Source organism: Acyrthosiphon pisum, unplaced genomic scaffold (genome assembly GCF_005508785.2).
Source record: "Acyrthosiphon pisum isolate AL4f unplaced genomic scaffold, pea_aphid_22Mar2018_4r6ur Scaffold_21491;HRSCAF=24106, whole genome shotgun sequence".
NCBI classification, from domain to species: Eukaryota; Metazoa; Arthropoda; class Insecta; order Hemiptera; family Aphididae; genus Acyrthosiphon; species Acyrthosiphon pisum.
The window spans coordinates 50,998-52,214 of record NW_021770964.1 but is presented as its reverse complement, the minus strand read 5'-3'; positions in this window follow the sequence as shown (position 1 = coordinate 52,214).

Below are 1,217 nucleotides of genomic sequence, written 5' to 3'. Positions count from 1 at the left end.
GTACATGCTGTTCGAAGAAAGGATTTTAAACCTACTTCCAGCTCAATATTATGTAATTTACATTTTAAAGAAACTGACTTCTATTCTGCTGTCGTCAGTGGGAAAAAAAATGTTAAAAAAATCTGCTGTACCAACTGTATTTAATTTCCCAATTCATTTAACAACAAAAATAAAAGAAAGAAGAATTCTGCAAAGAGAAGTAAGTAAATATACATACTAAAACAATTATTTATATATTTTTTATATTATAATTATGGCCATTGTGTATTAGTAATTTTGTTCTCTTTAGTAAAATTGTTATTTAAATGTATTTTGAAGGACACAACCACAACAATAGCCGTTCATAATACTGAAAATACATCTACTTTTGAAACAGAGACCAAATTTGTAGACATTTGCGTACAGACTAAATTAACTGTGGAAGAGTTAGACAGAACATTACAAGATTTACGTCGAGACAAGAGGATTTTGCAACAGAAATTAATTAGAAGAGATAAGCGAGTAAGTAGTATGCATGAAATGTTAAATTTATTGAAAAATAATCACTTAATTGGAGATACTGTTGAAGATATTTTTAAGAACCAATTTGATTCTTCTCTACCTTTTGCTTTATTTAAAAATGAACTTGCTAATGTAAATAATGCTTTAAATCACAAATCATACTCAGAAGAAATACGGGAATTTTGTTTAACATTGCATTTTTATTCCCCACGAGCATATGAGTTTATAAGGCCAAGAAGTACACTACCAGATCCTTCTTCTATTCGTAGATGGTTGGCTACTAGAAATTGCAACCCTGGTATTTTACATGAAGTAATTGATTACTTTAAACAAAAACTAAAGTCTGAGACATCTGATTTTTTGCATGTAAAAGATGTTGCTTTGATTTATGATGCTATTTCAATTAGAGAGGGATTTTGGCCTGATAAAAGTGGAAAGGTGTATGGATATTGTGATCTTGGTGGCATTGCACAAACGGACAATGAAGAATTAGCAAAAGGAGCGCTAGTTTTTATTATTGGTAGTCTAAATAAAAAATTCAAATGTACAGTTGCTTATTTTTTTTATAAATAAAATAAATGCTACGGTACAGAGCCAATTAGTACTTGCTGTCATCTCAGTTCTGTATGAAGCTTGAATTACTGTTCGATCTCTGACAAGTGATGGAACAACCACAAATTTAAAGACGTATGAACTTTTAGGTTGTAGCTTAGATC